General features: G+C 36.2%; 1 protein-coding gene and 1 pseudogene across 7 annotated transcripts in view; one reads left to right on the top strand and one right to left on the bottom strand.

The window, feature by feature from the left end:
- The window catches only part of DPH6 (diphthamine biosynthesis 6), a 339,756-nt gene that overhangs the window by 160,142 nt on the left and 166,052 nt on the right, over positions 1-13,562 (top strand). The gene's annotated exons all lie outside the window — the stretch shown is intronic.
- Positions 9,083-13,263, bottom strand: LOC135274147 (heterogeneous nuclear ribonucleoprotein A1-like; annotated as a pseudogene).

The raw sequence follows: 13,562 nt of genomic DNA, 5'->3' as shown, positions 1-13,562 counted from the left end.
ATTATTCCTAGAATGAATTAAAGTAATCTGATTCTACTCTTAATATCTGTTTTTCTGTGGAGAAGGGTAGCATGATTCAGAGCCTAAACTTATGTCTAAAATATTTTGCTTACAATTTGCCCCAGCAATCAATAATTACCAAGCATATCAGGGGACCTGATGAAATAACTGAAAACTAAGAGAAAGGTGGATAATAAAAATAGTCCCAGCGGATATCCATGTAATTGAATAATCATATTTAAACTTTAAAATGAAAATGGCTAATCTGCTCAGTAAATGTAAATGCATGTAGTAAATGGATGAGAAGAGGAAGTATTTTAGGGCAGAATTAGAGCCTATATGACATAATCTAATGGAATTCTAGAACTTAAAAATACAGTACCTGAAATTAAGAACATAATATATGGATTTACTAGTAGATACAGCTGTTTAGGCAATTAATGAACAGTTAAGATAGGATGATATAAAATATCCAGACTGAAGCACAGAGGAAACTGGATGGAAAACAGAAAAAAAAGAATATAAGAGATGTAAAGGAGAGATGTTTATTGTATATATAATTCAAGTTGTAGGAATGGTGGAGAGAGGATAGAACAGAAGCAGTGTCTACTGCAGGATCTACTTGTGGGTATCATTGCTGATTTTGACAAGCAGCTTCTCAGGGTGATAAAAATTGCCCTAAATGAGAGGGAAGGATATTAATAGATAATTATATATTTTCACCAGGCATTTTTTCTTGATAGTTATAGAAAATTATGCAAAGCAATATAAATCTTTTTCTTCTAACTTTTCTGTGACTTCTGCATAGACTAATCTGTGTGTACATGAGGTCTCCATAACGTAAGTGCTTAATAAAGGTTTACATGTGTATCAATTTTGTTTTTTATCTTATTCACAACACTTATCCCACACAGCCTAGGTTTCAATTCTGACTCCATAGGTTTTTCCCCCACCTCTTTTTTTGTTTCATTTTTGCATATGTGCATAAAGGAGCCTCAGTCAATTGTCTGATATAGCTAGAACACAGTGATTCTAACACTAAAGTAGAATAATTCATCTGTAAAGCTTAATCTCCCTTCTGCACCTAAAGAGTATTATTTGTTTAACTTACTACCTCTGACTCTATCTTTTGCATCATAATCATATAGTAAGGAATGCCTGTATCTCCTTATCTTCATGAATAATGTGATTAATCTTATTAAGTAAAATAAAAGGTAAACTACATATTCATTTTTCAACTCGTTGACACAATTCTCATGAATAGTTAAGTAATCCAAAAGCAGGAGAGAAAACAGACAACCTTTAAACTTGGAGGGTTTGGAGAGAAAGGGGTTGGTAGATGAGAACCCATTTTATTCACCTGCCTCAGTGCATCTGAGAGACCTCTTGTCTATGTGTAATGTGGGTGGACGTGACTTGTTAGCTAATATATCAATGCTTTAATATATTACTATATTCAAGAGTTACTATTTCTTAATTAAGAGAAGTTGTACATGTTATAATGGTTTCCCTGACACAAATTGTTATTTGTGAGAAATGCAGACAGGTTTGTGGCAGAGGTGATAGAGATAAGATGATACTTTTGGGCAAGAGTCCTTTTCGTAGTTCATCTAGGTCACATGGAGCAAGAGGCAGTGTGGGAAACTGATCAGCAAGACACCACTCTACCCAGGTGCCCAGGTATGAATTCTGCGTCTCTTGCTTACCTGAAATGTTAATCTAGTGAGCTTCCCATATGTAAAATGGGAGTAATAACAGTGAAATGGTATATAAGATGCTTAGCTCAGTATCTGGCGCATTCTAGGTGCTCAATAAATGTTAGCAACATTTATTATTGTAAGGTATTTTCAAGCCTCATGGTAACCTCAAATTGAAAAATATACAATGAATACACAAAAAATAGCAAGCAAGAAATTAAAGCATATCACCAGTGAAAGTCACTTTCACTTAAAGGAAGACAAGAAGGAAGAGAAGACCACAAAACAACCAGAAAACAAATAACAGTATAGCAAGAGTCAGTCCTTGCTTATCAGTAATAACATTGAGTGTAAATAGGCTATACTGTCCAATCAAAAGACATAGAGTGGCTGAATGGATGAAAAAAAGAAGACCCAATGATATATTGCCTACAAGAAACACACTTTGCTATATTTATAGACGTATACTTTGTCTTTAAATGTACACATACACTGAAAATAAAGGGATGGAAAAAGACATTCCATGCCAATTGAAACCAAAACAGAGCAGGAATACCAGACAACATAGATTTCAAGACAAAAACTGTAAGAAGAGACAAAGAAGGTTGTTACATAATAAAAAAGGGGTCAGTTCAGCAAGAGGATATAACAGTTGTAAATATATATGCACCCAATCCTGGAGCACCCAGATACATAAAGTAAATGTTATTAGAGCTGAAGAGAGAGATAGACCCGAATACAATAATGACTGGAGACGTCAGCGCCTCATTTTCAGCATTGGACAGATCTCCTAGACAGAACGTGAACAAGAAACATCACACTTAATCTGCACTATAGACAAAATGGATCTAATAGCTTTTTACAGAACATTTTATCTAATGGCTGCAGAATCCACATTCTTTACCCCAGCACATGGATCATTCTCAAGGATAAACCGTATGTTAGATCACAAAATCAGTCTAAAAACAAAGAAAAAAAACTTTAAATAAACAACCTAACAATGTATCTTAAAGAACTAGGAAAGCAAGAGTTCACTGAGCCCAAAATTAGTGGAAGAAAATAAATAATAAAGATCAGTGCAGAAATAAATGTATTTAAAATGAAGAAACAACACAAGAGATCAATGAAACAAAAAGTTGATTATTTGAAAAGCTTTTTTGAAATAACAAAACTTTGGCCAGACTAAAACAAAGCAAGATAAAACCCAAATAAATAAAATTAGAGATGATAAAAAGGAAATATGACAACTGATACTGCAGAAATTCAAAGGACCATTAGTGGCTACTATGAATAGCTATAAGCCAATAAATTGGAAAATCTAGAAGAAATGGATAAGTTCCTAAACACAGACAGTTTACCAAGATTGACCCATGAAGAAATCCAAAACCTGAGCAGACCAATAACAAGAAATGAGATCAGGGCCATAACAAAAAGTCGCCCAGTAAAGAAAAGCCCAGTATACCCAATGGTGTCACTGCTAAATTCTACCAAACATTTAAAGAATACCAATCCTACTCAAACTGTTCCAAAAAAATTACAGAAAGACCAAATATTTTCATACTAATCCTATCAGGTCGATATTACCCCTATACCAAAACCAGACAAAGAAACATCAAAAAAAGAACACTACGGGCTAGTATTTCTGGTAAATATTGGTGCAAAAATCCTCAACAAAATGCCAGCAAACTGAGTTCAACAATACATTAAAAAGATTACTCATCTGACCAAGTAATATTTATCCCATCAATACAAGGATGGTTCAACATACACAAATCAGTGTACACATCATATCGGCAGAATGAAAGACAAAAACCTTACTGTCACTTCAACTGATGCTAAAAAAGCATTTGATAAAGTTCATCATCCTTTTGTGATAAAAACTGGATATAAAAAGAAGATACCTTAACATAATAAAAGCCTTATATGGCAGATCCACAGCTAGTATTACACTGAATGGGGAAAAACTGAAAGCTTTTCCTCTCAGATCTGAAACATGACAAAGATGCCCACTTTCACCACTGTTATTCTTAGCTAGACCAATCAGACAAGAAAAAGATATTAAGAGTATCCAAACTGGAAAGAAAGAAGTCAAATTATCCTTGCTTGCATTTAATGTGATTTTATGTTTCAAAAAACCTAAAGACCCCAACAAAAACTATTAGAACTGATAAACAAGTTCAGTAAAGTTGCAGGACAGAAAATCAACATACAAAAATCAATAGCATTTCTATATGCCAACAGTGAACAATCTGAAAAAGTAATCCCATTTACAGTAGCCACAAATAAAATTAAATACCTAGGAATTTGACCAAAGAAGTCAAAGATCTCTACAATGTAAACTATAAAACACTGATGAGAAAATTGAAGCGGACATTAAAAAATGGAAAGGCATTTCATGTTCATGGTTTGGAAGAATCAATGTTAAAATCTCCATTACTACCTAAAGCAAACCACAGATTTACTGCATTGTCTATCAAAATATCAATGACATTTTTCACAGAAATAGTAAAAAAAAAAATTCTAAAATTTATATGGAATCCCAAAAGACCCAGTATAGCAAAAAGAACAAAACTGGAGGAATCACATTACCTAACTTGAAACTCTACTACAGAGCTATAGTAACCAAAATGCATAGTACTGGCATAAAAACAGACACACAGACCAATGGAATGGGATACAGAATTCAGGAAAAAATCCATACACCTATAGCCAAATCATTTTTGACAAAGATGCCAAGAACATACATTGAAGGAAAACAATCTCTTTAATAAATTATATAGGGAAAACTAGATATCTGTATGCAGAAGAATAACACTTGATCCCTCTCACCTTATATATACAACAGTCAAATCAAAATGGATTAAAGACTTAAATCTGACACCTCAAATGATGAAACTACTACAAGAAAACATTGGGGAACTTCTCCAGGACATGGGACTGGGCAAAGACCTCTCAAGGATACTAACCCTCAATCAAAAGCAAAAGTGGACAAATGGGATTGCATGAAGTTAAAAAGCTGCACAGTGAAGGAAACACTCAACGAAATGCAGAGACAACCCACAGAATGGGACAAAATATTTGCAAACTACCCATCTGAAAAAAGATTAATAGCTAGAATATTGAAGGAGTTTAAACAACTCTACAGGGAAAAAAAAATCTAATGATCAAATTAAAAAATGGACTTCGGCCGGGCGCGGTGGCTCAAGCCTGTAATCCCAGCACTTTGGGAGGCCGAGGCGGGTGGATCACGAGGTCGAGAGATCGAGACCATCCTGGTCAACATTGTGAAACCCCGTCTCTATTAATACAAAAAAAAATTAGCTGGGCACGGTGGCGCGTGCCTGTAATCCCAGCTACTCAGGAGGCTGAGGCAGGAGAATTGCCTGAACCCAGGAGGCGGAGGTTGCGGTGAGCCGAGATCGCGCCATTGCACTCCAGCCTGGGTAACAAGAGCGAGACTCCGTCTCAAAAAAAAAAAAAAAAAAAAAAAAAAATGGACTTCATGACTAAAACACCAAAAGCAATGGCAATAAAAGCCAAGATAGAAAAATGGGATCTAATTAAAATTCAGAACTCTGTACAGCAAAAGAAACCATCTTTAGAGCGAATCAGCAACCAACAGAATGGGAAAAAAATTTTGCAATCTACACATCTGACAAAGGGCTAATATCCAGAATCTACAAAGAACTGAAACAGATATACAAGAAAAAAACAACTCCATTCAAAAGTGGGCAAAGGATATGAAGAGACACTTTTCAAAAGAAGACATATATAAGCCAACAAACATGAAAAAATGCTCATCATCACTCATCATTAGGGAAATGCAAATCAAAACCACACTGAGATATCATCTCACGCCAGTTAGAATGGCGATCACTAAAAAAATCTGGAGGCAACAGATGCTGGAGAGGATGTGGAGAAATAGGAACACTCTTACACAGTTGGTGGGAGTGTAAATTAGTTCAGCCATTATGGAAGACAGTGTGGTGATTTCTCAAGGATCTAGAAATAGAAATTCCATTTGACCCAGCAATCCCATTACTGAGTATATACCCAAAGAACTGTAAATCATTCTGTTCTAAAGATACATGCACACGTGTGTTCATTGTAGCCCTATGTACAGTAGGAAAGACCTGGAACCAACCGAAATACCCATCAATGATAGACTGGACAAAGAAAATATGGTACATATACACCATGGAATACTACACAGCCATAAAAAACGATGAGTTTGTGTCCTTTGTATGGACTTGGATGAAGCTGGAAGCCATTATTCTCAGCAAACTGACACAAGAAGAGAAAGCCAAACACCGTATGTTCTCACTCATAGGTGGGTGTTGTACAACAAGAACACGTAGACTCAAGGAGAGGAGCATCACACACTGGGGCAGTTGCGGGGTAGGGTAGAGACAGCGGCGAGTGGGGAGGGATAACGTGGGGAGAAATGCCAGATATAGTATGCACCTCAAGTAAAATAAATAAATTTTAAAAAATTTTTTTAAATGGGCAAAAGAATTGAATAGACATTTCTCAAAAGAAGACATACAGATATCTTGCATCACTATCTAAGACATAGGAATATGTATTCAACATCATTGATCACCAGAGAAATGCAAAGCAAAACTACAGTGACGTATCATTTCACACTGGTTAAAATGGCTTTCATCCAAAAGATAGGCAATAAATACTGATGAGGATGTGGAAAAAAGGGAACCCTCATATGCTGTCTGTGGGAATATAAATTACTATAACCACTATGGAGAACAGTTTGGAGGCTCCTCAATAAACTGAACAATAGAGCTACTGTATGATCCAGCAAACTCACTGCTGTATATATACCCAGAGTAAAGGAAATCAGTATATCAAAGGTATATGTGCACTCCCACGTTTGTTGCAGCATTGTTCACAATAGCCAATATTTGGAAGCAACCAAATCACTCATCAACATATGAATGGATAAAGAAAATGTGCCACTTATACACAATGGAGTACTATTCAGCCATTTTTAAAAATGAGATTCTATCATTTGCAACAACATGGATGGACCTGGAGGTCATGATGTTAAGTGAAATAAGCCAGGCACAAAAATACAAACATCACACATTCTCACTTATTTGTGGGATCTAAAAATCAAAACAACTGAGCTCATGGAGATAGAAACTAAAAGGATGGTTACCAGAGGCTGGAAATGATAGTGGGGGACCACCAGGGAGGTGGAGATGGTTAATGGGTACAAAAAAAAGTAGAAAGAATGAATAAGCTGCGCATTATGACTTATGCCTTTAATCTCAGCACTTTGAGAGGCCAAAGTGAGTGGATTGCTTCAGTCCAGGAGTTCAAGACCAGCTTGGGCAATGTGGCAAAATATTGACTCCACAAAAAAGATGAACACTAGCCAGGCATGGTGACACTTCCCTATCCCAGCTACTTGGGAGGCTGAGGTGGGAGGATCACCTGAGTCCAGGAAGTCAAGGGTGCCATGAGCCATGATTGTGTCACTACACTTCCCCTTGGGTGACAGAGTAAAACTCTGTCTCAAAAAAATAAAAATAAAGAAAAGATGAATAAGACCTATTATTTGATGGCATAACAGGGGCCTATAGATAATTTAACATTTTTTAATGACTAAGAGTGTAATTGGATTGATTCTAATACAAAGGATAAATGCTTGAGCAGATAGATGCCAAACTTCCTGTGATGTGATTATTACAAAATATCAAAACATCTGCACCAAAATATCTCATGTACTCCATAAATGTATATATACCTACTATGTACCCATACAACTAAATAATTTTTAATGGAAATTTTGAAAACAAAACACCAAAATAATAAAAATACCTATTGCTGAAAACTCGAAATATAATAAAGTGTAGAAAAGCAAATAAAAACCATACCTTTCTTACCCCATGGTGTACACGATCCACGTATTGGTATATTTCCTCATGATTTACTTCCTGAGAATTTGTTTTATATTCAAGGTTATATGTTATTAAGCACTTGGTATAGATTTTATTTACATAATGGGATTCAACTGTACATACAGTTTTGCCTCCCTTCTAACATGCTATGTTCATTTTCTCACCTAAGTATACTTTGAAAATACTTTAATTAATGGCTGGGTAGATTTTAATCATATTTGTATTTTATATATGAATGTATAATTACTTATTTACTTATTACATATGCATAATGAAATAAATATATGAGAAATTATAAGTTATCTGTTATTGGGAAGTTTGGTTTTTCTAAATCATTAAAAATAATGTTATGATTACCATGTTTTCTAATAAATCTTTATGCACATTTCTGGTTATTGTTTTCTTAAGTTCTTAGGAATGTAATTTCTGGGTTAAAGAATACAAAAGCTTTAAGGCTTATACATTACTTATTCTGAAATAATTTTAGCCATCGTTTCTTAAATTTCTGCAGATTTTTTAAATTATCAACTTATAAGTGAATAATGGATTACATAATGGTTTTATTTTTTGTGGGTTTTTTGTTTTAAGACCATTTTCTTATTTTCCAAAAGGGTGAATTTTGATACAAATTGCATTATTAAAGATTTAGAACTATTCTTTAAACAATTTCATTGTTTATTAATAGTATTCTAATTTTGTAATTTTTTAAAGAAAATTAGTTTATTGATTACACACGATAATGGATGATACACAAGCTTCAGTCCAATCTATAATTTTATCTGGTACCATTATTCAGTTTAGATATATTGCATAAGATATGCCAGCAATCATTTTTATAACCAATTATTCCATGATTTTGCTTGGGTAATCCCTTTTAATGGTGAACTTCAGGTCACAACAGTAACTATCAATTCAACTACACAAAGGTTTCTGAAGACAGTGGCTTCTCCACCCAATCAGGTTGTATATAAATTCCAGATAGAACCTGGCATCACCCTGAAGGAATTCTAATTTCACATTGTTGGGGAAATTTACCAAGATGGCCTCAGAGTAGACTAACTATACACAGCACATTTTTTAAAGAGACATATTTATTCAGCGTCACTATCAGACTGTTTAGCAATCAACAGCATGGGTACAAAAAAATAAAATTCTACATTAAAACCCTTTATTGGAATGCTTTACACTTTCTGCACTGTAAACCTGTTATACAACTCGTCACAAATACAGTCCTCGAGTTTTTTGCCCATACACATGAGTATTTGTCTAAAACATGTCTTTGTAGCAGCTAGGCCCTGCCACCACTGTGCTTGGCTGAGTTCACAAATCTGTTGTAACCTGTAGTTTCCCTGTGGCTTTTCTGGTTCTCCTCTCTTCTTAAGCTTTGTTTCTTGGCAGTAATTAAAATCTTCTGCCACTGTCATAGCTACTGCTGCTACTGGAACCACCATAGCCACCTTGGTTTCATGGTTTGGCAAAGTATTGGCCTCCACCACCATAGGAGCCAGAGTTTCTGCCTCCAAAGTTTCCTAACTTCATGGGTCCGAAATTTGAAGACTGAATGTTGTAATTACCAGAGTGATTGTGGTTTCCACCACCTCCAAAATTGCTTCCACTACCACCTCCAAAGCCAATCATGCCATAGCCACTGCCCTGACTTCCATAACTCTGCCCATCCCTTCCATAGCCTCTGCTTCCTCCACAGTAACCAAGGCCACTTCCTTCATAACCACTATCATTATCAAATCCATTATAGCCATCCCCACTGCCACCATATCCAACAGCACCTGCACAGCTGCCGCCACAGCCACCACAACCACTGAAGCTTCCTCCACTACCAAAGTTGTCATTCCCACTGAAACTGTCTCCATGACCACCACCAAATTTCCAGAACCACTTTGTCCTCTTTGGCTGGATGAAGCACTAACCATCTCTTGCTTTGAAAGGACTTTCCTAACGTTACAGTTGTGGGCATTCACAGTATGGTGTTTCTGAATGACAATCTTATCCATGGGGTCAGGGTCGTCAAAGGTTACAAATGCAAAGCCCCTTTTCTTGCCACTGTCTTGGTCAGTCATGATTTCAGTCACTTCAATTTTTCCATACTGTTCAAAGTAATCTCTTATGTGATGTTCTTCAGTGTCTTCTTGAATGCCACCAACAAATATCTTCACAGTTAAGTGGTCATCTGGTGTTTGAGAATCTTCTCTTAGCTCTCTTTGGTTCCACAACTCTTCCATCCACCTTGTGTGGCCATACACTCATGGTTGCATTCACATCCTCCACAGTGGCATAGGTGACAAACTCACAGTTCCTGGAGCAGTTGATGTTTGGATCTCTCATTACCATGCAGTCCATGAGCATTCCCCATTGCTCAAAATGGCTCCTCGGGCTCTCATCAGTTGTTTCAAAGCTCAACCCTCCAGTGAAGAGCTTCCTCAGCTGTTCTGGCTCCTTAGGAGACTCTGACTTAGATGTGATCTCAGGGGTAAGAGAGACTTTAACAATGCTTCCTTGCCTGCTTCCACTGGCAGAAAGGCTAATTTTGTCATATTTTTGAAAGTTAGTCAAGGTTTATATTCTCAAGTGGTTCTTCAGTCTTTGATACAGAAACAACCTTCCGTGTTGTTTTTGATATTTACCTCTATGATTCTGAATTGTATGTTTGCATTACTACTTCATGATTCCACACCACCAGCACTAATATTAGCATTATTTATTGACTTCCCACTCTGGAATATGCAGATTTCACTGTGTTTATTCCCTTTCCTTCCATTACATATGTGTTCTCTTTCCCTCCATTCATCTTCTCATATTGTTATATTGCAATTCTGATTTGATCAATATCCAGTGTTTATATTATAATAACTATAAAAATTCAATACACAGCTGAGTCAGGTAATAAACTCTGGTAGTAAACCTTTTTTTTTTCTGTACAACTTTTTTTTTATCTTGAGCGAATAATTGTCTTGTTTAATTTATTTAGTAGTCTCTGTACTTATCACAAATCCAGTGCTACACTCATTGCCAGTTTTCTAATCTTTTAACCAGATGTTCAGACATATGAAGTATTTTTTCAGCTTCTTCCTGAAGAAGTCTTTTCCAGAGCCTTCTGACTTAATCTAATATGAACCAGGTTCTCGCTATGCCTCTTATAAGGCTAACATTCAAGCATGTCCTTATAATACTAGGGTTCCCTTTACCTTCTTTCTTTGTTGGAGTCCTTGTTGCCTGGATCCAGTGTTTTTCTTTGTCTTTGTTTACTCTTACTTTTGTGAAGCACATTCTCCAAGAGATTTCTAAGAAAGAACCCATGGGAGTAAATTTTTAAAGACTGCGCATACGTGAAAATGTCTTCAATCTTTCCTTGCATTTGCTTGATTCTGTAACAGGTCATAGAATTCTGTTTTGGGAATGATTTTCTTCTGGATGTTGATAGTATTACTTCATTGCCTTGTAGCTTGGTGTACTGTTGAAAAGCCCAAAGCCATTCTGCTTCCTGACTAAATGTATGTGATGACCTTCTCCATCTCCCTTCATTTCTTCTTTGGAAGTTTATAGGATATTTCTTTGCCCCTAGAATTGTGACTTTTAGGTGTATCTTGAGTGTGTATGTTTTTATCCACTGCACTGCAACAGGAATAATTTTCAGTTTAGAAATTTGAGTTGTGGGAAGTTTTCTGGAATTATTTTATTGATGTACCTCCCCTCTGGCTTTGCTTTTAGAATTTCTATTATTCTATAAATTATCCTTTATTTCTGTTATTTAGTTGTTCTTTAACTTTTAACTTTTTTCTCCTAATTTTTATCTAATTCATTTTGTTCCTTCTTGAATTTCTCAACTTTGTCTTCTAATCTTGTTTTTATGTCATTTTTAATTTTTAAAAGCTTATTTTTTGTTCTTTAAATGTTCTTTTTATTTAAATCTGTAATACCTCATCCTTATTGTAATATATTCTCTAATCTCCCTAATAATATTGATAGCTTTTGTTTGTTTTCATTTTCTTCTCCCGTGCATAGTCTGTTTTCCTCACTGTTTGCTTTGGTCTCTAACTTTCATTTTAGAAGTGTTTCTTTCATTTAGAAGTATTCCTTTCTTGGAATCTGTGTTATTGCGCTAATATTTAAGAGCAGGAGCCTAAGAATTTGATTGTAAGCACTAGGTATGTGGATGGGGCTTTTTGACTGTGAGTTAAATTTGCTATAGGGGAATCTGAAGAAAAAACAAACTATTTATTTTTTTCTCTTTGCTTGCACACCACTCAATACAACCCTTGTGACACTAGTGTATGAGGTTTTTCCCACACATCAAGCAATTCTCCAGCAGACACCAACTGTCTTTGTTACAATTCAACTCAATCCTGATACCACAGGTTAAAGGCTCAGTCCCACAAGACTGCCACCACTTCCGATGCCAATCACAAGTAGCAGGTCATTACCTATACTTTTGACTAGCCATAAATCAGTCATTCCCATGACCTTTTTCTTGGGTTCTATTAATTTGCTAGAGCAGATCATAGACCCTGGGAAATACTTTACTTACATTTACTGGTTTATTCATAAAGGATATTATTTAGGATACAGATGAACAGCCAGAGGCAGAGATACATAGGGCAATGTATGTGGGAAGGGGCATGGAGCTTCCAGGCTGTCTCTTAGAGCACCACCTCCAGGCAGCTCCATGTGATCAGCGATCTGGAAGCTCTCTGAACCCTCTCCTTTTGGATTTTCATGGAGGCTTCATTATGTAGGTGTGATTGATTGTGTCATTGGTCATTGGTGAGCAACTAAACTTTCAGCACTTTTCCATTTCCAGGTAGCTAGGGGATAGGGCTGTAAGTTCCACCTCTCTAATCACAGGGTTGGTTTCCCTGGCAACCATCCCCCATCCTGAGGCTATCCAGGAGCCCACCATCTTCATCTCATTAGAACAAAAGACGTTCGTATCACTCAGGAAATTACAAAGGTCTTAGGAGCTCTGTCTCCAGAACTGGGGTCAGAGACCAAATATCAGAACAAAAGATTATCCTGGCACTTCTATCTACAAGAGTATTAGGAGCTCCATCTTGGGAACCAGAGGCAGAGAACAGATATTTATTTCTTACTATTTCACAGCATCACAGAAAGTATAGCAAGACTACTTAATCTGAGCTGTTCATATTCCAAAGCAAAGAATTCTCCATTCTCCTGTTTTGAAGGTGATATGATAGCATGCTGTAATTTGCTTTTTTCCAGGAGTTGAGTGGGAAAAATAGCTAGAGGTCTCAGAATCTTGTGTATATACATTAATTGATTCTATCTATTTTTATTATATACCTCTGTCCTTAACTATGTCTTACTTCTCCAAGGCCAGTTCCTCTGTTTATCTGTTGTAAGGAATAAACCTCCAGCATTCTGCCAGGGTAGAAGTGAAGCAGTAGTCAGCCTAGAGAGGGACCTAAGAATCTGACTGCTTGTTAATTACTGCCCTTTTTCTTTCCCTCTCACTTCTAGAGGTACCTGGTGTCACCAACTTCTTACCCTTTTGGTTATTCTATTGTGTAAATCACATTGGTCCTCGGCATTCCCCACTGTTGGCCACAGGCTCAGTATTCTTGGTTCTGATATATTGGTTAATGCTGTTACCTCTTCTCCTCTGCCTCCATCTCTGTGGGTTTATGCCATTGTATGAAATATTTTCTGGTAACATTTTAAAAGAGAGTGAGAGTAGATGCATGGATTCAATCTACCATCTTTACCAGTACCAGTTATTCTTTGAGATTTCTTATGATCATCTTAGTAAAAGTCGTGTGCTAGATGGAAGAGCAAAATTATATTTTTCAAAATTGTGAGTATATAGGTTTAGTTGCTTTTTCTAAGCCAGAAGAATTGGGAAATCTGGCCTCTAGCCTTGAGTCAAAGGTAAACAGAAATGTATTGACTACTTAAGAAGCATACCACTCTG

The sequence above is a fragment of the Aotus nancymaae genome, unplaced genomic scaffold (genome assembly GCF_030222135.1).
Source record: "Aotus nancymaae isolate 86718 unplaced genomic scaffold, 86718_ANA_hifiasm-v0.15.2.pri h1tg000011l, whole genome shotgun sequence".
NCBI lineage: Eukaryota > Metazoa > Chordata > Mammalia > Primates > Aotidae > Aotus > Aotus nancymaae.
Note: the sequence above shows the minus strand (reverse complement) of the source record. Positions and strands in the feature narration are given on the sequence as shown.